At 50.3% G+C, this 24,882-nt stretch overlaps 1 protein-coding gene and 1 non-coding gene across 6 annotated transcripts in view; one reads left to right on the forward strand and one right to left on the reverse strand.

Moving 5' to 3' along the window:
- ZBTB7C (zinc finger and BTB domain containing 7C) overlaps positions 1 to 24,882 on the reverse strand; it is a 314,920-nt gene that overhangs the window by 70,163 nt on the left and 219,875 nt on the right. The gene's annotated exons all lie outside the window — the stretch shown is intronic.
- On the forward strand, positions 19,131 to 19,204 carry TRNAS-AGA. Its single transcript has one exon. It is a non-coding gene; the product is annotated as a tRNA-Ser (tRNA).

Consider the following 24,882-nt stretch of genomic DNA (forward strand, 5'->3'; position numbering starts at 1 on the left):
TTCAAGGATGGTTGTGTTGAACAACTGGTTACAAAATTTGACAATGGGATCTGGCCCCAGCATACCTGACGACCGCATTATCCTGCACAGCTCTGGTAACTGGTAACTATTAGTTGTAATAGAAGATCCAGCTCTAGTGCTAACTTAAAAGATGAAACACCCTAAGTGTCCATCAACAGATGAATGGATGAAGATGTGGTGTTTGTGTGTATATATATATGAATATACATATATGAATATTACTCAGCCATAAAAAAAGAATGAAATAATGCTATTTGCAGCAACATGGATGGACCTAGAGATGGTCATACCAAGTGAAGTAAGTCAGACACAGGAGGACAAATATCATATTATATCACTTATATGTGGAATTTTTTAAAAATTACATAAATGAACTTATTTACAAAAGAGAAATAGACTCACAGAGGTAGAAGACAAACTTATGGTTACTAAAGGGGGAAAGGGGATTAAGGGATAAATTGGGAATTTGGGATTAACAGATACACACTACTATACATAAAATAGATAAATAGTAAGTGCCTACTGTATACCACAGAGAACTATATTCAATATCTTATAATAACCTATAATAGAAAAGAATCTGACAAAGAATATATATATATGCGCATAAATGAATCACTTTGCTGTATATCTGAAACTAACACAACTAAATCAACTATACTTCAATAAAAATAAAATAATTCAAGGCAAAAAAGAAAGATGCCCTGAATTGAACTCAGTTGGAATCTTCTTTCTAGGGTCATATTTTAGAACCAAATAATAATACTAACTAATGAAAATCCTGAGAGCATCCTATGACCTGAACCAGGCTATAGAAAAATGAGAAATATTTCACTGAATAGCAAGGCTGCTGTGTGCACGCCAGGTGGGCATGGGACCAGGCTGGGGCAGCAGGAAGCTGCCAGCTCCTCTGCTCCACCTGGCTTTGGCGGCAATCCTCGCCCCACAGCTTGAGGGACTGAATGATCCTGGCTGGCTCCTCCCTCCTCGCCCTTTCCCACCCGCTGCAGAATCCTCTCCTGCACCCAGCATCTCTCCTTCAGAAGGCACCCGATGAGTTCCTCTGCCCCCAGGTGGTACAGACCTCATGTGTGCCTCCTCCCAGGGGACCCTGCAGTTCCAAAAATAGCAACAGAAGGAAGAGGGCAATACTTAAACCAAAGAATCCCAGACTTAGACACAGGCAGACAAGGCAGCCCTGAGAGGCCAGCATGGCACAGAGAGAGCAGCTGTAATAAGAAACAAGGGGCGGAAACCCTGTTATCATGGTGTGGGGGGTGGGGAGGTCATGGAGGGGGATGAGAAGAAGATACAAGAAAAGACGCTGAAACCCTTAAAAGAGGCATGTACTGAGAACTAGTTCCCCGGGTGGGGAGGCGAGGAGGGCAGGAGGGGTTACCAAGGGCTGGAGGTTCCTGGGAGCTAATGGATTTGTTCACTCTCCTGATCATGGTGATGCTGTCATCGACAAAACGTATCAAACTGTACACTTTAAAAACACGTGGTTTATTCTGTGTCAGTTACACCTCAGTAAAGCTGCAAATGTATCCCCCAGGCAAGCTGTGGGGGTGGGTATTTGGCTCGACCCAGAGACCTATCAGCTTGGAACAAACCATCTTGGCATTAGGAAGAACCAAGGAAGAGGGATCTCAGGCAGGGTGGGGGATGGGTGGGGAGAATAGGACCTCTCTGACTACCCCCTCTCCAGACTGGAAGGATTGTGGGGGCCCAGGGAGGGACAAGGAGGGGCATGTTATGTAAGCAGAATCAGCAAGCCGTATGACTGCCCGGAATTGTCTGTTTGCAAGGATGAAGGTGATATAATTGGAATCAGAGCCTCAGCTGAACCAGGAAATGAGTGGAGATTTAAATACCAGGATGCAAAGTTTACCAAAGGAATAGGAGAGAGGGAGGGAGGAGGGCAGAGAGGTGGAGAATGTGGGGAGGGAGCTTTGGAGGGAAAGGTGGAGGAAGGGTCAGGAGAGGGAGGAGGGGAGGTTGGGAGGGAGGAAGGCCAAGGAGGAGGGGAGGAGGGTGGGGGGGGGCCCGAGGAGGAGAGGAAGGGAGGAGGGGTGGGAGAAGGGTGGAAGAGGGGGAAAGAAGGAAGAGGGAGGGGGCAGACTGAGAATCAGGGGAGAAAAGGTGCTGACACAGCAAGGCCAGGAGAAGCTTGCACAGTGAGCTCCCTGAAAAGATTCCTGGAGGTCTCCAACACCTTTCCGGCAGCCGGGAAGGAAAGGGGAGCCTGGAGATATTTCTGGAGATAAGCTCAGCTTGGGCTGATGCCAGAGGCAGGCCCAGAGTCTGGGCTGGGCAGAACCCCAGGGCGCTTGGCAGGGCCCGCAGTGCTTCTGGCCATTTGGGTGCTCCCAGGAGGCAAGTCACTCATTACACTGACATGGGAACCCTCCTGGACAGCAGCCCCTTACTCCCTGGGGGGTTGTTTTCAAATAAGGATAGAGTCTGGGTTCATCCCTGGAGCTTAAAAGAATGAGCTTGGCTCAGGTGCTGAGATGGAGTCTCAGAGAACTCTGCAGGTACCCAGTGAAGTAAAGAGCAAGTCACCTAGAAAGCAGCTGCAGAACTGGCTGGTTGAGCTGATTTCCTTCACCCTTGTCCTCCTTTGCTCTCAAAAGGAATTCAGAGGTTCCTCAGGTTTGATTTTATGCCCAAAGAAATGTCACCTCTTCCTTCTCCTCTCAGAAGACAAAACCTTCCCCTCAGATATTTGTTAGTGCACATGAAATTCCACCATTAGAAAGTCATTCCTTTGAATACAATTGAGGCTTGGAGAGTGAAGTCATTTGCATATGGTCATAGGGGTCTGTGCTCTTTCCACCTGAGGGGAGCAGTAGGGTGCCCTGAGGGGTGAAGCACCCAGGAACAGCAGCGGCAGGCTAATATGGAGGGCTTGCAGTTTTCCCATGTCGGGGAAATCTAGAGAAGGAAAGTGGGAAATAAGAAATGGTTGAGAGGAAACTTGCAGTGCAGATTTTAGAGATTTACGTGCAAGGAGGCTATCCTGGCTGGGCAGGAAGGTTAGGTCAGAGGGAGCAGGACGAATATAGGAGGGATGCTTTCTCGGCGTGAGAACCCAGAAGAGGGGAGATTCAGGGAAGGGCAGAGCTGCACAGATCTCAAGCCTCAACCACCCTAATGAAGCCATTTTATCATTGAGGAAACTGAGGCTCAGAGAGGGGATGATTTGTCCACAGTGAGTCTGGGACAGATGGGCCAGACCACGGGTTCCCTTGCTCACTGGCCCGAGCGCTCTCTTCTCTCTACCAGGGCCAGCTGCTCACAGGGCCAGCTGCTGACAAGGGCCAGCAAGTTAAAGGAAGCCAGGGAGGAGCAGGAAAGCAAATGGGGGGTCAGCCACGGCAAATGAGGAGGTGCTCCTGAAGAGAGGCCAGAACGAGCCCCCGGACTGAGGCACTGGGGTTTGTGTGCTGTGTTTGTTGAAGTCTTATGGTGTGATCCAAACGGCGGTGGCTGGGCTTGGGCTGAGCTCTGTGGGCAGGGCCTTCCACTCCTTTTGTCCTGCTGTGTCCTGTCCCGCCTTTTCTGTTCTCAGTGGCAGTGACATTGCTCCTTGCCATGGGATCAGTGAATTATTAAAGTTGTTAAATGTCCCCGAAACTGTGTGTCAGAAAGTAGGTTGAGGGGAGCCCTGGGCGGGAGGGCGGTGAGCTGTAGCTTGACAAAGCCCTGGCAGGAGACATTTCCCAGAAGGTTCTGGAGTAGAGGGACTTCCTGGCAGAGGAGAGCTTGGAGAGGGAAGACCACACAGTCCCGAGTGTGGGGTGAGGGGAAGGGTAGCAATGGCCTTGGGGCGCTGCTGGGAACCAGGCTGGAGGTGGCTGTCACAGGCTGAATGGAGGCCCAGGGGATGAGGGGACACCAGGCCTCAGCTTCTGAGCAGAGGGACCCCAGGCAACCAGCCTGGCCCCAGCCTTAGGTTCCTAACTTTGGATACCTGGACCTTGTGCTCCTATAGGGAAGGCCCCTTCCCTTTCTGGAATTGGAAGGATCCAGAGATGACTTGAAAATGCCCATGAAGATGAGTGAAAAAGCAGATATAAAATTGTAAACCATATAACCATCACCATGTTGCAACAGACACACTCACAAACAGTGCCTGCATGGGAAGGGACTGAGGGGAACGCAGCCAAATGATGGATGAACCAGGATGTCTGAGGCAGGACGTGGGATGAGGGATGAGCCAAGGAGGAGCAGGACCAGGACTATGGATGTATATTTTCCACATGTTCCATACTGAGCATGTGTTACTGTTATCAAGGATGCACATAAATGTTATTTATTAAAAAAGAAAAACTACTATATTTTTAAAAAAGAACAAGGGGTGACTTTTTGTGCAGAGAATGACTCAACCACACACACTTCTCTCTCTTCCCCCCAGACTCTGGAAGCTGATTTCCTTCCCATTCCCTGCGTGTTCCACGGGTCTGGCAAGCAATGGGGATGGTCCTCAGAGAAACCCGTGGGACCACTCAGCCCAAAACTGCAGGCTGGAGGGATGGCCCCATTTCACAGACTGGGAGACTGAGGCCCAGAGAGGAGAAGTGACTTAACCACAGGCCCATGGAAAGTAATGGGAGCGACCACAGGTCCTTAATTGCAGCGGGGTGATCTTTTCTAGTCTATACCTTGCTTTATTGAATTTATTATCATCATCACCATCACCACCACCATCATTATCATCACCCATTGCTACAGTATTCTTGTCTCACACGGATGAAAGCAATCATGTTTTTCTGTCTTTTACACACAGTCCTTGGGCCCAACGCAGTCCTACGCCACAGTGACCAGAGGGCGGGTGCCTCGCGACTTCCTTGCCCACATCTGTGCTCGCTGTCCATGCTCTGGCTGCACCATCCCCTCACCTGGCTTGAAGAGCTGAGCTCTAAAAGCCTCTCGGTTGCTGGCACCTCTTATCCAGCCTGCAGTGCATTTTTAAGAGGCACGCTCTTTAGGGAGCTAATTACCTAATTAGTGCATCCAGAGGAAGGCTTACGTTATGAGGCTGATAATAAGGCAAAACCCACGAAACAATTGTGCCAGGCGGCTCCTTGCCGTCAGTCTTGTTGTCTGCGTCAAATTATTAATTACGATTCTTAATCACTTCTTTTCCCGTCAGAACCCCTGAGATTTCATTCACTTCGTTTGGCCTTCCTCGAATACACAGTTGAGTGTCTTTCCTCCGGGGTGATGGGGGGATGGCTACGTCTAGCCTGAGAACACCTGTAGCCACCCACCCGCCTGGCCGCGGAGGCCAGGGTTTACCCGTGCCAGCGGGTCCTGTCCTGGGGAGGGTGTGCGTGGACAGGAAGGCTCAAGGAGGGGGTCCAGGATGGGTGGGTGGGTGGGGGAACTGGACGGGGCAGGGGAGCAGCACAGTACAGCTGTTGTTGGCAATCTGATGGGCCTGTCAGTAGAAGAGAAATTAAGCTCATTCCATGGCTCCACGGACAGAACTAAGATCAACGAGTACATAGTATCGAGGTTCAATTGGAGTTTCACAGAATAACCTTCTGACAATTAGAGCTGCACCGAGGATGGCGAGCACTATCCGGGGGAACCAGCCTCTGCTGGCCAGACGCGTTCCGGCAGCTCATGGCTCCCGACTTTTGAGATACAAGGATTCCTCCCTCTTCTGCACCCTCTTCCATCCTAAACCCATTGTAGGTGTCTGGGTCTGTCTGTCTCCCCCACACCCAAAGCCAAGACTGTGCCCGACTCAGGCATGTGTCCCCAGCCCCTCTCACAGCCCTTCGGAATTTGAGTTGAAACAGAAAACAAATTCAGCTTCATCGAGTCATAAAAGTCCAACAGGGACAGGAAATGAAATATTTGGATTGGAGGAACTGTCAGCAGGGACTTAGCTTTACTTTTCTTTAAGTCTAGAATAAATGTATGCAATTATTTGTGAAATTCACAATTAATTTAAGGATTAAATAGTCAATATGGGGGAGGGTAGAGCTCAGGGGTAGAGCATATGCTTAGCCTGCATGAGGTCCTAGGTTCAATCCCTAGTACCTCTATTAAAAAATAAAAATAATAAATAAAAAAATTTAAAGTCAATATGAAACTTCTAAACTTTAGGTGGCATTTTTTCCCTTTTCTACATAATTGGTAACCCAAGACTATTCTGAGCTTGTCATAACTTGTCCAGGGGAGGGGGGATGTGGGGGGAGGCCTGGGCGGGAGACGGCAGGAAGGGGTGCGGCAGGTGTGCTCTGTTTAACCTCAGCTGTGAAAGCTGATGAGGTGGCCTCCTTGGGGAAGGACTTCCCATGCTCACTCATTTTTAGACCAACTTTGTCAAAACAGAAGGTAGAAAATGTGTGTGTGTGAGTCTGTATAAAGAAGAAACTCAGGCATAGCCAGTCCAGAAAAAAGAGAGGAAACGCAAATACACAATTTTTGGGGTAGGCAAGCTAGCAATTTGGGGCCTAAAATTATTATGTACGTTCTCTTTGAGACTGCAATTCCACTCCTCATGATTTACCCTAATAGTTAAGTACGTGCAATGGTTTTATTACCTAATATTAATCTCGGTATTGTTATGCTGTGGATGAAATTTTAAATGTCCAACAAAAAAGGTTAAATAAAGTATGTGACTGTACATTTATACAATAAAATGACTTGCAGTCATTAAAATAGTACAGATAAGTATTTACTGACATGGAAATATGCTAGGTGGTCACACATACAGTGCTGCCAGGAAGAGCCCAATTTGTTTAATAAAATCTATGTTCACTGAAAAATATTCAGAATGGTATAAATTTGTAGTAATAACATGCAGTGGGAGGGTTGCAATAGTTTAATTTTCTTTCTCTTATCTTCCTTCCTTCCTTCCTTCCTTCCTCTTTTTCTCTCTTTCTTTCAATAATGGGCATACATTACTTTTGTAATTAAAGCATTTAAAACATGTATGCTTTTTGTAGGAAAAGAACATCATTATAGGTGCTGAGAAAAGTTTGCAAAATGTATGTGCAGAAATCTATCGTGTGTGTGTTTGTAGACACTGAGAGAAAAAAATGAGGAAAATAGTTAAGAATATCAAACAGAGGATTAACTAGCCTCCGTTTCTTATCTCTTTCTAAGTAGTGGGACTAAGAGTGTTTCCCCCCTCTTCTTGTTGTTTGCATAAAATATAAACATAAAATTCTATGTAAAATGTAAAAAGTTTTGAATTTAATGATGGTGCGATCTCTGAAATGCAAAGTGGGCCCAGTGCTTTAGGGGAGGCGAGACGGCGTGTCCACGCGGACAATTCCTGGCCTGTACACTGGGAGCAGCCAGCTTTGCACGCCCAACGCGGGAAAATCTGCCCGTACAGAACAAGTAAGCTGATAGGAAGGGGTTTCTTGAGTGATTCTTGAGAGCATCCTTCCTATGACTTGGCGTTTGCTGTGGACGGGAGAGTGATGTCCGGGGAAAGACCCTGGACCTGCTGGCCAGTGGACTCAACTTTTTTTTTTTTTAACAAAGATTTATGAAATTGATGAGTTTTTTAAAAGGTGGTATCCCAGAGCTTTAACTTGAGTTTTTTTCACTGGTTTCGAGGTTCAACATTGCCTCACATGTGAACTGGCCACTTGCCATATGCAGTTATGTGAACCATCAGTTCCTGTTTCCCCTTTTACGCTGCTGAGAGGATGCTTTTCTCTTAAGGTTTACGGAAGCTCTTTTTTTAGGGTTAATACATTAACTTTTTTTTGCCGTATGTTTTACAAATGCATACATATGTTTTTAAACTTTATAAATAGTGTTTTTAAACTTTAAAAGTTTTTAAACTTATTAAATGTCCTCCGAGAGACCTAAAATATTTAGTCTTTGCCTAATCATTCATATTCGAGCATTTTATCTCCCTCCTCACCCCTCAAATCAGATTTTTTGAACCAGGATGTTCATTCTAGTCCTATTTATAATAAGAAAAACTGGACATTACCCAAATAAATACATACCTTTTCTGGTATGTTAATGTAAACGAATAATATGAAGCCGTTAAAATGAGATTTTCTAGGAATGATTAGGAAGTGCTCAAAGCTAAAATGCTAAGTAATAAGAGCATCATAACATCCAAAATAATTCCAATTTCAGTAAAGTTAAAAAAAATACATACGCTTTTTAAAAAGTTTGCAAAAAGATACACCAAAACATTGACAGCACTCATCGGAGTTATTTCTGAGTGATGGAGTTATTGATGCCTCAAGCTTCTTCATGCTTTTCTGATTTTCCAAATTTTCTACAATACATGGAATATTTTACATGTTTCTTAAAATAAAGGTTTACTTTTATCACGTCAGTCTTGAAATCCAGCACGCATCAGGTGCGTCGCTTGGAGGTTTGTTAAAACACAGATCGCTGGATTCCACCCCTAGAGTGTCTGACCCAGTAGATACGGGTGGGGGCCTGAGATCCTGCACGTCTAACAGATTCCCAGATGATGCAAATGCAGATGCGGATGTGGATGCTGCTGGTCCAGGGAACACACTTTGAGAACCACAGCTTTGTGCTAAAGGTTTTTTTTTTTTTTTTTTTTTCCGATTGCCTAGTTTTCCTCTAGATTGAGAAGATAAGAACACTGGCACCTGATCTTCTCAACCTTCGAAGACTGTTTTTACCAGCAGAGAAAGGAGCCCAAACGTCTCCGCAAGCCCAGCAGGCAAGCGTCCTATGCTCGCTGCCAGCCCCACATTCCTGGAAGATCTACGTTCCTAGCATTCCTTCCCTGAAACTACTGGGCACCTCCCTTTCCTTCTCATTTTCCAACCAAATAAACTTGGGGAATGAAGGCATTTCTCATGATTAGCTCCCACATTTTAAATTAACTTTCATATGTGGTTGGGGGGTCCTCTCAGCCCGACCATCGTGGGCTCGGGGCACCTTGCACAGGCCCATCTCTGGGGCCCAGAAAATGTGTGTTGGTCTGACTGGGCCCTTCCTGCATGCCGGGGATGGCTATAGGCTGGGAGGACATGGCGGAGAGCAGGATTGGCTGGGTCCTTCCCTCCTGAAGCTCACATTCTAGTGAGAAGATGTATAATATCACAAAAATGTAAACAGTGATTTCATTGATGGGCATGAACAGGCTGAAGAGAATGAAACAGAGGAATAGAATGGTAAGCGACTTGGGGGGCATTCCTTTAGTTGGGGACTCAGAGAGGGCCTCTCGAGTCTGCAGGGTGATGGTCCTAAGTGAGGTCAAAGAGGCGAGGCAAATCTCGTGGGGTCCCTTAAGCTAGTGTTTCTCCAATGGTAACCATCTCCTGGCCCAGGGATTTTGACTCAGTTGGTTTGGGAGGAGGCCTGAGGTGCTGCATTTCCATCAAGTCCCTGGGTTCCAAGCTGCTGGTCCAGAGACCACCCCTCGGAGGAGCAAGGCCTTAGGCCACAGTGAGGAGTTTGGAATTCAACCTAATTACAGTGGGAGACCACTGAGAGTTTAAAGCTGCAGAGTGAAAGATCCTATTTAAGTTTTCAAAAGATGATTCTGGGGGATAGAATGTGTGGGAGGGCTTAAAAGCAGAAGCAGGGAGGCAGGAGTTTGGGTGGGAGCTGAGGACACTGGACCACTGGAGGTGGCAGTGGAGATACAGAGAAGTGGTTGGGTCCAGGATGTGTGATGGAACCAGGGCTGGCAGGACAGGCAGGGGAGGCAGGGGATGGGGGGAGCAAAGGAGATTTAACCTGCCACCCAGCAGGTAGGTCTGGAAACCCCAACAAAAGGCAGGACTGTGATGACCCCCACTCTCCCATCAGCCCATCAGGGATTCACTTGGGGACTTTGGGCACCAGGCGCATACAGTCCGAGTTCCAGGCCCTCCCTGACTTGCCTGCAGAGGCTGCTGGGAAGACACACGATAAGTTTTCAAGCTTGGGTCCTGGAGCACCAGCTCGGAAAGGAAGGGGCACAGCTGCAGGTAGTGGACGGGCTCTGGGAGGTTCTGGGAGGGGAAGTGGGCACCTCAGGAGTCGGCCAGGATTCTCAGCTGGCATGAGCCCCCCAGAACTGCCCCTGATCCTGGGGCTCTTCATGGGGAGGGAAGCCACATCCCTGCCCACTGCCATACCTCCCATAGAGCCATGTCTAAGAACACTGTCCTTCCCTGTCTTCTGCTCCAGGTAAGAAGAGAGCAATCCTTGGAGACAGAGATCCAGACCGTCAGCCAGACCAGGGTCCAGGAATGATAGCTGGGGGAGAAGGAGAAGGTGGACCATCCAGCTGGTGGCAAAATCATAACGTAAGCAACCCTCAGGCCCTCATGTGTTTGTATCTTCGCAGTCAGCCAGTGTCCTGCCACTGTCACCACAGCCTTCCCCTCCTCAGCACAGGCCAGCTGTTCTGCGTGTGTGTTGTGAACCTTCTACTGCCTTCTACAACACTCCATCCCTCCTTTTTCTTCTTTTCAGGTTAGCTTAATGCTTGTTTCAAAATATATGTATTTATTGTATTATACATTAAGGGATGATATGAAAAATGCACACACTTGACACCCCTGCCCCATGCTCGTGCTTCAATACACCTGTTTCTGTTTCTTCATTCTCTCTGGGCCACAAGCTATGCGTTCCCGTTTTATACAAACGGGATTCTGGACTTAGCTGTGCGTGGAACTGATGAGCAGTAATTCGCATGGATGTTTTGGGTTGAATGACAGAGCTTGGCCAGCAGGGCTGGGGACAGGCAGGAGAAATAGCAGGATGGATGCTGTGAACCCCCACCTGGCCTGGAAGTCAGGTCTGAGTCCGTGAAATTAGGGCTTAGAGGAGAGCCCGAGGACTGTGGGGCCCTGGTGCCAAGGGGATGCAGAGAGTGGCAGAGGGCAGTGCCGCACTTGATGGCTGGCTCCGGTGTCCTGAGGGCCTTGGTGGCCCCAGGGAGGTGGTGCTCTCACTGCACAGCAGCAGAGAGGCTAGAGATGAAAGCCTGAGCTGACCTGTGCTGGGGGCCCATGCACAACACCAGCCCTGGTGACTTGCAGCAGTGACGGGAGATGCTCATTAAATCCATGAATGAGTGAGTGAGTGAACAGATGAGATAGGAGCAGCTTATGTAACTCACACAGTCTTAGCCCCACCCCCAAGAAGGTTAGACTGCAGAAGGAAGAGGTGTGCCTTCATGGCCCCGGGGGGAAACTGACCCTGGGGCTCTGCCCAGAGGAGCTGACACCCTGAGCTGTAGCATTGCCCTCCTGGCAGCTGTGGCCAGGGTGATCGGCAAGGCCTCCAGCAAACCTCTAACTGTACTTCACTGTGGATCGCTATCACCTGTCTCGTGCTTCACTCCGCGCTGGGGGCTGTGGGGGAAAGAGAGCCGTATAGGATATACTTCCCATCTATGTGGAGTTCACAAACTGAGAAAGATGAACCATATACAGGCTGCGGAGGGCACAGACTTAAGCCACCTGGGTCCCCCTTTAAGAAGAACTAGCATCCCCAGCTGCTGGGAGTGTGATTAGGGGTCAGCCTTCAGCCCAGGACCGCCCCGTCAGGACGGCCTGGGCTGCAGAGCCACCTGACCTAAAGGCCTGCCCATCTGTCCAGGGACACACACATTCCATGACTGCCTGGGGTCCCAAGAGCCCTATAAAGGCACAGGACAAACCTGAGGAGGCCATGTGAGCTCAGAGGACCCCGAGGGGTTGCTGAAGCTGACAGGCTGCATCAGCTCCCTCCCTCCTGCTCCTCCCGCAGCCCCCCCAACCCCAGCCTCCTGCAGGGGTGGATCCCCAGGGTGCTCCTGACTAACATCCTCAAGCTAAACTCTGCTTCCTAGTTGGCTGCCCAAAGCATCCTCACCTTGGAGAAACAGGGACTCTAATACTGAATATAATTCATAGAAGAACATTGAGGGTTAATTCTGTAGTTCAGCTTCCCAGCACCGGAAGAACGGTGGATATAGAAATACATCCTTACAATGTCAAATGTCATTTTCCTTAGGAATTATTATGTGTTTTTATTAATTAACTTGTAAAACACAAACATATATACTACAGTCTTGTTTATTACTATGAAGAGGTGTTTCTCTTGTATTTTACGCATGGTGCTGGGCTCTGGGGTCCTTGATGGACAGGAGGTGATGTAGCCTGGGGACACTGAGATGGTTTCTTTCCCGTAGGGCTCAGCCAGCCAGGAAGAATGCCAATTAAGGCAAAGCTGTCTGTGAGGAGTCATTTTAGTTGTAATGTTAACCTTGTGACCTGGGGATCACAGGCCGGATTCTAGCTCCCTGACTCTTCAGGCAAACGGGGCCCTTTTAATTGGCATCCGTTCCTTTGGGGCGTGGTGACCTCTAGCTAGTAACATTGAACTTTGCAGGGCTGATGAAAGCCAATGAAGAGCCCAGCAAAGCCTGCAGTCTGTCTGCCTGTCTGAGACCCTCGGGCGGGACCGGGATGGGAGGAAGTGGGAACGGGCCCCCCCATGCGGACGTGTCAGGAGACACCGGGTGGCATACACCTCATCAGAAGCCGGTAGCACATGCTGGGATTGAATCTGCATACAGTCTCCTGAGCCAAACAAAATGCAACCAACCACCTGGAAGAACCAAGGTGTTTTGCTGTTAATTACTTTTTTCAGATGCTTTCACTATTAACGTATTACTTATCTTATTATTGACTGCATGAATCGTTACCACAGAGAGCCTGCTGGGGTGGGGGGTGGGAGAGAGTCTGTACGCCCACCCTGCAGTCCTGGCCCACAGGACCAGCTACCAGGAGTCCTGACTGTGAGGACCACAAGGGTCTTGGGGGCAGAGTGATGCAGGGCTTTGAGGGGTGGTGGCTGGCTAGGCTCAGGACCTTGGGATCAAAGCCCGGGAGCTCACCCTCACTGGCTGACACATTGGGAATCCTCATGGGGTACTGCTTGGCATTTTTAGCTTGGAGCCTGTCAAGTGCTGTCTGAGCCAGCTCTGGGGGAGCTCGACTTCTTCAAGGAGCAGGGGTGAGTGAGAAAACGGAAAAGCGAAGTTTTAGAAAATGGGCGTGAAGTGTTCGAACATTAGTTGGGGAGACGTCTCCTTGCTGTCACCCCCTCTCCCAGCCCCACTGCTTCAGGAGCAGCGGCACTGGCCAATAAGGATGACCAGGAGGAAAGCCAGGCCCAGGTTAAGGCAGGCGTGTGGTGCTGATGTAAGCCCTCAGCTTTCCACAGTGGTGGCAGGAAAAATACCATGGTCATGACCTGGGCGCAGGAGCCACTGGAGAAACAAGAGGCTCTTGGTAGGGGTGGGGGTGTCGGGGCCCAGAAATCTGCTGAATGGAAGTGCTGAGTTGAAAACTATTTTCAAAATTATGGCTACTACATGCTAGACACAGTGCACAATTTGTCTTTTTAATTCTTTCATCAGCCCTGATCTTCCCATTGTACAGACGAGTAACCTGAAGTTCAGAGGTTCCACAAAGCCCACAGTGACCTGGCTGGAAAGTGGATGAGCTGAGACTGGAGCTCAGGTCTCCCTAAGTCTCACCCAGCAGGTGCCTCTGGCTGTGGAAGCCGTGGGACGGACCCTGCTCCTGAGTGGGACTCTGGACTAGACAGCGTCCCAAGGAGCAAGTTTCCCAGGCCTGAGTGGTGTGTCTTCTCTGGGCTGCCTTCCAGACATCCATTCTTGTCCCACTGGGCTGCTGACTGATGGCCCCCTTGCTGGGGAGCCCCCTTGATCATAGGGACACGGACAGCCCTCTGTGCCATGGACACCACTGCTCAAAGCAACTTGTTTCTGGACTTTTCTATCCTGGTACTCAGATCACAGCAAGCTGGGGAAGCAAAATGGAGGATGCTGGCTGTACTGACCCAAGGGCTGCAAGATGCCGTCAAGCCATTTGGCCAGAGTGTGGTCTTGGGTGTAGGCAGACACATATTCTGGCTCCTCCATCTGCCAGGAAGGACTTTTGCACAGGAGGTCCTTCTGACAGCCTAACCTTGTCTGCCTGGCCCCTCGTTAGGTGGCCCCAGTGGTCTAGGCCATCCAGGGCATTGACCCTGCCAGGCAGCCCCGGGAGACACCATCCAGCAGATGTCCCTCTGGAGTGGCATCACCACACTGCCATAGCCAGTGATGCATTCTAAGAATGCGTGACACGGAGAACCTTTTCCCTGGTGTGCTTCGGGCAAGTGATCCCAGAAGGGCCTGCCAAGAGCAGGGCAACGGGTGTGCCAGCGCAGGGCCACTGGGAGAGCAATGTGTACTCTGGGAAGCTGTGCAAACGTGGCCGAGCCATTCTTTGGTGATAACGTCACTTTTATAACATTTGATCTCTTCAAAGGATCCTGTTTGAAAAGTTTCCACACTAATGTTGTCTATCTCCTTTATTACCCTTCATGCCGATCGCCCCCTCCATTATTACCTGCTCTGGCTGGATACTTGGTAATAATTATTTTGAACCTGCCATATGGTAATTCTTCACTCCCATTAGTAAACTGACTTAGTCTAAGAGCAGGCCAGGATTTTGTCAGAGACAGGTCTTACCAAATACATCACAATAACTATGTCTTTAAACTACTCCCCAACACCTTGGGCCGTGAAGACAGCCCTGGTGTGCTGCCCCTTCTGTCCCCATCACAGCGGGGCTCAGAGCCCAGCCCTGCCCAGCGTGACTCTTTAACTGAGTCTCCTAAAACCGATGGGGGATTCACACCTCCACTGCTTTCCACAGGGTGCTGCTCAGCTTATTTCTAAAATTTCAGACAGTTCCAGCCCCCTAGGGAGATCCTGGCCAAATGGATGTCCCCATCCAGCTTCGTGTCACCTGGGGGTGGGGTGGGGGGACACCTGCTTGGAACAGGACATCCTGCTGCATCAGAATTTGTCCTGTCCAGATGGTGAAGGCTGGGCACTGAGGGGTGCTCCCATTCAATTCTCACAGCATCCCTGGGAGGTTTCGCCCCCATTTTACAACTGGGGAAACCACAGCACAGAGAGGTTATGTAACTAGCCCAATGCTGCAGAGCCTGGAAATGAGAGCCAGGACTTGAACCCTGACTGCAGAGCCTATGAGCTGAGTCCCAGCCCAGAGCTACTCCGTGAAGCCACCCCTGACCCCCCTGCCCCTCATTCCCTGCTCGGACTCTGAACAGCACCATCTTTCCGGACCAATCCACTGCGTCCATCACTCGATTTGACAGACTCGTGCTTCACTTTCAAGTTCTGGTCTTAACTGGGTGAACAGATGACAATCTTGATGGGGGGCAGGGGCCAGAAAGCTGCGTCTGTGTCCTCTCCGGGGTCAGCGCGGGGCCTGGCACACAGCAGGGGTTGCATCTGTCCTTGCTGAAGAGGCATCACTTGCAATGGCTCCCCTGACTGCGGGGAAGGCCCTGTGGGCCAGCGTTTCTCTTCCCTGGCCCCCCACCCAGGAGGCTCACTTGGCCTGGCCTTTCATCCCAGCATAGGCCCAGGGTTGGCTGACGCTCAGCGCCTCTCCTCTGCCTGGGTCTGCAAAGAGTTCACCACCATGTTATTGGAAAGGCTTCCAAGAACTGGAGGCCAGGTTCACTCAGAGGGTGCGCTGCGGGAGGAAGGGAGGAGGGCGGGGAGGGAGGGTGCAGGGAGGAGCCCCTCAGCAGGGAGCTGGGCGAGAGAAGGCAGGGAGGAGGGGGCGGTGGAGTCGAGACCCCACAGCTGGGTGTGCACCAGGCCCACCGAGGGGCCCACCGCCCCAGGCCCCCGTCCTCAGGGCCACCCCTCCAGCTCCAGCTCTGTGTTCACTCCATTTGTTCCCCGACCTTCCTGGGGCCAGTCACACCCAGCGTTACCTTGAAGAAACCCACTGGCCTACAGAGAAGGAAACCGTGCTCACCAGCCCAAACATTCACCTGCGAACTGTTTAGTCCAGCTTGTCCTTTGAAGCCCCTGGTTCTCCCTGCCGGGCACCCCAACTGACAGTCCTCCCCAAAGTGCCCTCATTCTGGTCTTTCACCCTCTTCTCGCTGATTCCCCCACCACCCCGGGGCCATTTCTGTGCCTGGGCCGCACAAGCTGGTACGGATGTCACTTGATTAAAGCGATGCTGGGAGGTCCCCATCCCGCATACACTGCCCCTGCCCTCTGCCTAGAGTTACTTTGCTTTATCCTCACGCCTGAAGTCCTACCATCAGAAACAGCCCGCGTCTGCTTTCAAAGTCAGACACCCCACGAAGTGGGAAACGTGGTAGCCGGTCTTCCACCCGTTCGTGTGAATTAGCGTTAAGGCCTGGCTTCCTCCGAATGACTGGGTTGGATCCTCAGAAAGAAGGATGGAGTGGGAGTTCGGAAGGGGTGCTAAGAGGTTGGGTGGGTGGGGTGATTCTGGAACAAGGAATGATTCCTGGATGGGTAGGCTCAGGGGGATGGAGGAATTTGAGCAGCAACAGAATAGTACGAGAGTACCAGGAAAAAAAAGTCATGCTGCCCTGCACAACTACTGCTGAAACGGAGCGAGGAAAACCAGGGGTTGAACACACACTCAGGGGGCCTTCATAACTTCCCAGTGTCTCCGTCACCTGGTTAGAACCCCAAGCTTAGGCGGTCCGTACTCAGAGTGGAATGTTCACCGAGGACACACACACAGAATGAAGGAAGATACAGCAGTGCCCAGGAAACTGCCTCAAACATGTTCCCTTCCAAGCTGCCAACCGGGGAGGCCTCACAGATCAGTTGGAGGCAGAGCGAGCCCGTTTCCTTTTATTGAAACTTCTACCCTTCTAGAATTTCTCCTTCTCTGCAGGTCCAGGCCACAGAGACATTAATCCCTATTCAAATGAACCTTCAAGCTTCTTCCTTTATTAGAAAAAAAAAAAATCTCTCAAAACATCCCAAAGCAGAGGCTCTAATGTCGCCCAGTATGCGTTTACCAGGAAGCGCGGGAGCAGGCTGTGAGCCTCACCTAGCCTCTCTTGTTGGGAGCAGATAATGTGACCGTCCTCCCCTCTCTGCCCCGCTCCCCCTTCCCTCCGACAGCTTTAATAAACACTGATTAGTTCAGTCTTTCAAGCACAGCTGTCCTGCGAGTTGTCCAGTCAACTGGGGTCCGGGGTGGGAGCCAAGGGCTGGAGTGTAGAGCTCGGATCTCCACATAAACCAGCCCTCCCTTCCCCTCCTCCATCGGCCTCTCCTGAGCAGGTGGGAGTTGAGGAGGAGGGCACGTCTCTGGCTGAAACCAGGGATGGCAGAAGCGGTTTCTGAGCCGCCTGCTGAGGGCAGATCCCCAGTGGGGGAGGGTGGGGGAGCAGAGCTCCCAGGCAGGGTTAGAGGTGAGGCTGCCCTCCCTATGTGCTATGAATTCGGGCCTCCCCAAAACCCTCCAGCCAAATCTAGGGGCCCTGAAATGGCACCTCGGGGGATTAGTTTTGGGCTTCCTCTCTGGTTAAAACGTGCTGGCACATTATCTGAGGGCAGAAATAGAGTGTTAGTCAATTTGTCACCTATAGGAGGTGTGTGGCTAAATGGATGAATGAATGAACACATGAGTGAATGACTGACACCCTGGGCTACTGTTAGAAACGATAGTAGAAGAAGGGGAGGGAAACTCTGGGTGCATCCAGGGAGGTGAGGAGGGACGCCATCGAGGGGTTGGGAGAAGAAGGGGGTCCCAAGTCCATTTCTACCCCGTCACTGTTGTGCATGTGGCCAGCCAGGCAGCATGGGCCCCGCCCTCGCAGAACGTGACTCCATTACCAAGTAACTGCCATTTGCACAACTCCTGCTAAATCTTCCTCTGAGAAGTTGGGACAATTGTCCTCTGAGAATGGGATGCTCAGAACTGTCACAGCTGAACTTCAGAAACGATCCACTCAAGGGCGCTCTGAATTCTTTTTCAGCAGCAGAAGTCCCCTTGTACAAATACAATTTTGTGCACAAACAGACCCACCCAGAACTGTTCTTGAATCAGCTCCGTGAATCCCTTCGGAGAACATCAGTCTAACCCAACTCCTCATTTCAAGTAAGGAAACCAAAGCCCGGAGAGCTCAACCTGTGCTCTCAGACTCCATCACACCCACTCTCAGACGCCTGGTCTCCCCCTGAGCATCTACGTCAGTACCTCTGGGGTGGGGCCCTGGCACCTAATATCTTTAAAAGGTTTCAGAGGCGATGAGCACCTGTAGTCAGGTTTAGGAACGGCTGGGTTAAGCTCTAGTTTGGAGGGGAAGTCGTCTTCACTACATCAATAGCAGGGCCTGATCCCAGCTGCTTGGCAGTGATTTCCAAGATGCTGTTGGAATTAATTTCTGGTACTGAGGTTTGCTTATATTGGACTTAATGCCACAGAATGGCCACTGACCAATCGGGATTTTAACATGTTCTGGTAAAAGGGTAATTTTTCATAATCACTGGCAGTCTTTCAAATTAGGTGAGTCTCCCCTACACGACTTGGCTCATATTTTTCTCTGTTAAAAGTGTGACTCCAGTCAATCCCGTAGGTATGACAATGGGATAAAATGATCTCATCGTGGGACTGGAATACCAGTGTGACATAGACCACCCAGCCACACCCCTCGCCGTTTGGGTTGAATCAACCGCTCCTGTCAGCAGCTCAAGGCCCCAACAAGAATAGGATGAGGGGCCTTGCTTTACCCAGCTGCCACTTGGTTAAGATGCTAGCTCTCCAACAGCTTTATTTGTGCTCCCAAAGGGGTCAAGTGGAATTAAAAGGTCAGGATCACAGTCAAGTCTCCACCAAAGCCCCAAACGTTGAACAGCTTGTCCAGTGAATGTCAAATTCATTTCCCTTTAGGTCAATTTCTTCCTCTCCCAGGGCCTGGCTTTCCATCAGCAGCTGCGTCTGGACAGAGTGGGGCTGAGGCAGTGGGCCCCACTGCTGGCTCTCTGGAATATTCCTTGGAAAACAGAATGAAATCACCAACCGCTGCGTCATATCATGGGACCCTGCGCTCTCCCACAGAAACTCGCAGGGAAGACCTGGTGAGAGGTCCGGGACACGCGCAGGAAACGCCAGGCTAGGGAGGATGCTCAAGCAGCTGAAATAAATGGCTCTCCCCACAGGTATGGCAGGCAAATGTGACTGAGCTGATTCCAGAATACTACCTGGGTGCTGCTTCCCTGAGTATGTAAGCCCTTCAAAAACAGGATGGCTAAGGGGGGAGAGTGTAGCTCAAGTGGTAGAGCACATGCCTAGAATGCCTGAGGTCCTGGGTTCAATCCCCAGTACCTCCACTGAAAAATCAAATAAATAAGTAAACCTAATTACCTCACCCCTGCAAAAAAAAAAAAGGAAAGAAAAAAAATTAAAATAAAAAAAACAGGATGGCTACAATTAAAAAGGCAGATACTATCAACATTGTCAAAGATGTGGAGAAACTGGAATCCTCACGCACTGCTGGTGGGATGGAAAATGGCGCAGCCGTTGTTAAAAGCAGTCTGGCAGCTTCCCCAAAAGGTAACACATAGAGTTGCCATCTGATTCAGCGATTTTACTCCCGGGTATGTATCTAAGAGAAAGCTAACCTATGGCCACAGGAAGACTTACACACAAATGTTCAGAGTATTATTTACAAGAGCCAAACAGGGGAACAACCCAGCTGGCCATCAAGTGATGAATGGATAAATAAAATGCAATATATCCACACAGGGAACATTACTCAGCAATAAAAGAAATGAAGTACTGACGCATGCTACAGTGTGGATGAACCTTGAAAACATTATGTGAAGTGAAAGAAGTCAGTCACAGAAAGCCACGTCATCTGTCGTTCCATTGATATGAAATGTCCAGAACAGGCAAATCTATATACAGAGAGAAGGTAGATTATTGGCGACCTAATACTGGGAAGTTGGGGTGAAAAGGGAAGCGACTGCTAATGGTTACAGGGTCCTTTTCAGTGTGATGTAAAATATTCTAAAATTGATGGTGGTCATGGTGACACAGCTTTACAAATACACTAAAAATCACTGACTTGTACACTTTAAATGGGCGAATTGTTTAATGAAAAAGAATATGAAAATGAATATATGTAATACATATGCATGGCTGGGACATTGTGCTGTACACCAGAAGTTGGCACATTGTAACTGACTATACTTCAATTAAATAAATAAATCAATAAATGGCTGAATTGTATGGTATATGAGTTACATCTCAATAAAGATATTATTAAAAAAAAAAACCTTCATCCTCTTCTACACTTCCTCAGGGATCAAAAGAAGGCAGGTAACAACAGGAATCTTGGTCACTGTCACCTCCCTTTGCCAGTAGATTCACGAAAACAAGTGGACTGACCAGTTATCTCCGGAAACAACTTAACAGAATTATCAGCCAGAATCCACAGTCCAAAAAAGCCAGAGCTCTGATTGTGTGTGTGTGCACATATGTGTATGCAGGCAAGGCAGAGTTTTCCTGAAGGCCAAGTTCAGGTCAATGATAGCATTTGGGAAGGTCACGTGGACATTTGCTTCTGGTTTGTATCTAATTTGAAAAAGCCACTCTATCATTAGGCAATTTTTCCAGCTCAGTGTCTCGGTGTTGCTCTACTCAATTCGTTCAGAGGATGAACTCACTTCTTGACCAATGAAGAACATCCCGCCCCAGTTTCCTGGCTCAGGAGGGGTGGGCTTTGGTCGTGCCAGCTTTCCCATTCTGCACCCCACGTGACCCAAGCCGGGCCACCACTGGGGAAGAGCTCTTACCCTGGGGGAAGCTTCCTTCTTACGTGCTGGATCCTGCAGGTGGAGGGGGTGCAGGGGTGATGAGGTGAGGGAAGGAGGCCCATCTGGCTGGTCCCTTTCCAAGCAAAGCCCCAATGGAGGGGCCTCCCAAAAATAACAAAAGTGAGTGAGGCAGAGGAGAGCACACATTCCTCTTTTTCTAAACACAGGCTCTAGTTGGACATAGGGAAAGTTCAATTATGCTGCAATTTTGAAAGACATCCACTGAAGATAAACTCTCCCTTCAAAGGAATTACTCATCTCATTCCATCATGGTACCTCAGGGTCTATCAGTATTCAAATTTATTAAGCAATCACATGCAGAATGCATGGTACAAACGACTCATTTCATCACTCCATTCTCCCAATTTTTTTTTTTTTTTTTGCTAAGTCATGAGAAGTTGGCAAGTTAAAAATCAAAACAAAAACTAACAAGCGCATGTGCACACAAAGATGGGGGAAAAAATCCTTCATGGAGTTACGGTGAGGCGGGCGGCTTTAGAAAGGAAAAAACACAATCTCTGACTAATATGAAGGAGGCTCCAAATTGCTCTTGGCAACAATCTCTCAACCCCAGATTCCCCTCCCTCTATTCATCTCTGTAGTTCCCAGCCAAAGGAAAATAAACTGAACAGCTCTCTCCCTGGCCCAACCTGTAGGGCTGCACGGCTGAGCAGGGTGCTGAGCAAACAGACATCCCCATGCAATTATACACCTGTGCAATGACTGTAAACATGGGGCAGCCAGGCAGGGGCTCGCCACTCCTATCAGGCTGATCATCTCAATATTAGGAGAAAAATGCCTTTATTCTGGCAGTGTGACATCTAAACGGAATGCTGTATGATCTTGTGACCTCAAATCCAAGATACTTTAAAAAAGAAGAAGAAGAAAAGAAGAGGAAAACCATTCTCCCTGGAAGAGCTGGTGTCAGTTGCGAAGAAGGAAGGCCCCAGAGCATCTATCTGATGGGCTTAGCTTCAAGGCAAGATTTATCAGTTCACCTTCCTCACCAAAGTGAGAATTAATTTGAGAGGTAGTTATCTTACACCTATGACACTATTCAAGATGGAAGGAGACTTAACAGGCCAAATGTCCCGGAATATTTATGACCACCCTGTCTCAAAGATCCATCTGACACCATTTTATGAGGACAGATATGTCAGGTCAGCTAAAACGGAGATGGACAGGAGCATGGGGAAACGGCATGGTAAGCGGAGACATAGCAGATGGAGCACGATCTTTTCAGTTGAGTCGTCAAACACCCTGGCTGGCAGGGTGTGAGCTGCTATGGACAGCCGGGAGACCTGGGGTCTACTGACTTTGCTACGAAGTCCTGTGAACATGGACAAACTTCCCCAGTGCTAGGATGAGGGCCTTGGAGCTCCAGCTCCAGCCCATCCCTGTCACTGGGAACGAGGCTGACACATTGTGGGTGGGGATGTGATGCTCTGGGGCAGCTTTCAGCCCAGCTGGCATGGCTGCAGAGAGGTGCCAGTCTCCGGGAGGCTGCACGGGGCTCTTGTCATCTCCAGCTGGGATGCACAACACTAAAGGCTCATCTTGGAACCCATGATAGTAAACTGATTATCTGAACAGCAGGGGTTCAGACAGCATCATGGGGAACTGTGTGCACTCCACAATGTCTCCTTGAGCCGGCCCCAGTCCTCATGACTGCGCACAGGGGCACCCATACTCCCACTGCCCACCCCTCTTCTTCCCCCAGGCCTCCTGCTGCTTCTCCTGCCTCATGGCCATGCTTCTGCAGCATCTTCCCACATAGCGTCTCATTTCAGCCACTCAATACCCACTGAAAGATGTACATTCACATTGACAGAGGCCAGGGCCCAGGTCGGAGTCACTTACTAATGTGTGCCCAGCATTTAGCATGGTGCTTAGAATCACACATAAGACAATACAGTAGTTATCGAATAAATGATTGACTGATTGAAAGAAACTCAAATTCAAGAACATTAACATTGGATGTAACACATACTATTTTGTGTCATACAATAATTATACTAGAGTGATGGATTCCCGTCTCCCCAACTAAAGTATAAGATTCTAAAAGATGGTGGTAAAACAGGTAGCTTGATCCCTGGCTCTGTTACTAAGTAGCTGGGCAACTTACTGAACCCCTTTGAGCGTCAATTTTCTCACCTGCAAAGCGGAGCTAATGGTTCATATCTGATGGGTTGTGTGGGTTACAGGAGATAATGTGTGCCAAGCACAGCACCTGGCACATGGTAGATGGTCTCTGGATGTCCCATCCCTCTCCTCCCTGCCTGGACCTCTCTGGTTTATCTCCCAGCGCTGACATGGCAGGATAAGCCTCGAGTTCTGTGATCTCCAGACCTTCACACTTTCCATCTTCCTCCTTCAGGGTCCTGGCCCAATGCCTCCTCTTATTTTAAGCCTTTCTTGACCTCTGGCTGCCAATGTGCCTCTTCTCAGATCCCAAAGTGGCTCTCCCAGCAGTCTGTTGAGGACATTTGACTCACTACCTAGCCTTTGCTTATTCTGTACAAGCCTCATCTATCTGCACTGGATGCCCCTTGGCGGTGGCCCAGGTCTGCATCCTTTTCTGCATCTCCCAGCAGGTGTTAGAAGGTGCTTGGTGGGATCCAAATCTATCAGTTTCATCAAGTTCCGGAACCCATGCCGGTGAGGAGCACAGGACTCACCTGGGGTCTCAGTCCCTCACCTGTGAGAAGGGGGTGATGAGGACGGTGGTGGCTGCCCGTGCGTGGTCCTTAGTGCGGTCGTTTGGAGGAACTTAGGAAACAGCACCAAACACCATGTGCAGAAGCCAGAGCACAGGCTGACCCCAGCCATCTTTTAAGAGGGTAGGTTTCTTCTCCCTTCCAGCCCAGGTTGGGCCTTAAGGGGAGAGGGTGGTATCAGCTACTTTCTCTTCCTGGAGATCTATCCAGAGAAGGTTCCTGAACCCTTCTAATCCGCAGGATTTAACTGGGTGAAGGAGTGGAGCTGAAACTTGAACCTGGCAGGGCCTTCACCCTCCCTCTCCCTCCCCTTCCACAAAATCCCCTATCGACTCTGGAGAAAACCGCCTGATTGTTTCAACCACTTCCTTCACATTTTCATATTTCTGCACTTGGAGAGATTGGAAGGGGTATGCCTCCAGTCCGCCAATGAATCGCGGGAACGGGGCTGCCCCCTGTGCAGAGCCCAGTGCCAGGGGTTAAAAGAAAGAAGGCAGAGGTCCCGGGCCCACCGCCCACAGCCGAAGCCAGAAACCTGGACGACCAAACCCCGGCGACCCTCGGAGGCCTCCCCACAGACACGAAGAAAACTGCACCCGCACTCGATGCTCCGCGCGGGGTGTGTAAGGGGGTGCGAGTTCTTTTCAGAGTCCCTCCTAGCCCAGCCCGCGGCCACTGCGCCCGCCCGGCTGCAGGGCACCCGGGGCTCGCTCGTGAGGGCGACAGGGGTGCGGACGCACGGAGCCGTCCCGTCCCACCCCAAGCCGGCGGGCCGCATCGGGAGCTCCGGGACCCCCCGGCTTGGCTCAACCGCCCACCCACGCCCAGGTCGGGGCGCAGGGAAGGGTCCCCACACAGCCAGCTCTGCCGGCGGTTCAGCCCAGGGACCGCGACGGGACTCCCTCCTGCTCGCCCAGCGACTTCTGCCAATCCCCTCTTTTATCCTCGCCCCTGATCTGACTTCTGCCAGGAGTTGCCTTGGCTTTTGGCTCCCCCCACCCTCAAAGTTTTGCATCTGATACTAGGGGGAGGGGGTGTTGGGGGAGGGTTTTGAAACTAACAATGTCTATCGGCAGCCACCACCCCGAGTGCCCCTCGCACTCTTCCCTCTCCTCCAACCCAAAACCCGCCGCGAGGACTGAGGGCGCTGAGAAAGGAGCAGACTTGCTGTATCCCGAGTCCCCGATTCTTTCCTGCGTGTCGCTGGGGATACAGTGCTGCGCGCCCCTGTGTGAGCGCGGGGCCCCCGTCCCGCTTTCCCCAGTACGCGCCGCTCCAGCCCAGGCGCGGCTTTGATATTCCTTGCAAACGCCGCCGCTCACGCTCGACGAGTGCCACCCGAGCCAGTGGTTCCCCGCCACGCCGAGCGCGAGCGCCCGCAGCGCCGGGAGAGGGGACGCAGTCGCCCGGAGCCGGAGGGGCCTCCTCCCCAACCCACCTCCGCGGGCTGCCGGCCGGCCGGCCGCCCGGTGC

The sequence above is a fragment of the Camelus ferus genome, chromosome 30 (assembly GCF_009834535.1).
Source record: "Camelus ferus isolate YT-003-E chromosome 30, BCGSAC_Cfer_1.0, whole genome shotgun sequence".
NCBI classification, from domain to species: Eukaryota; Metazoa; Chordata; class Mammalia; order Artiodactyla; family Camelidae; genus Camelus; species Camelus ferus.